A 393-nucleotide genomic window follows, 5' to 3' on the forward strand; every position below is an offset into this window, starting at 1 on the left:
GAGCAGGAGGGGAGCAGGTGGAGCTGCAGGTGAGGGAGCAGGAGGGGAGCAGGTGGGGCTGCAGGTGAGGGAGCAGGAGGGAAGCAGGAGGGGCTGCAGGTGGGGCTGCAGGTGAGAGAGCAGGAGGGGAGCAGGTGGAGCTGCAGGAAGGGGAGCAGGAGGGGGAGTAAGAGGGGGTGCAGGTGGGACTGCAGGTCGGGGAGCAGGAGGGGAGCAGGTGGAGCTGCAGGTGAGGGAGCAGGAGGGGAGCAGGTGGAGCTGCAGGTGGGCAGGCGGGGAGCCGGGTCAGGGCTGACTCACTGGCGAACACGGTGACGTTGTCCTGGTAGGCCTGGTTGAGGGTGTAGTTGACAATGCTCTCCTCATCGGGGAACCCCTTGAAGATGTCCACGC

The sequence above is a fragment of the Myotis brandtii genome, unplaced genomic scaffold (assembly GCF_000412655.1).
Source record: "Myotis brandtii unplaced genomic scaffold, ASM41265v1 scaffold691, whole genome shotgun sequence".
NCBI classification, from domain to species: domain Eukaryota; kingdom Metazoa; phylum Chordata; class Mammalia; order Chiroptera; family Vespertilionidae; genus Myotis; species Myotis brandtii.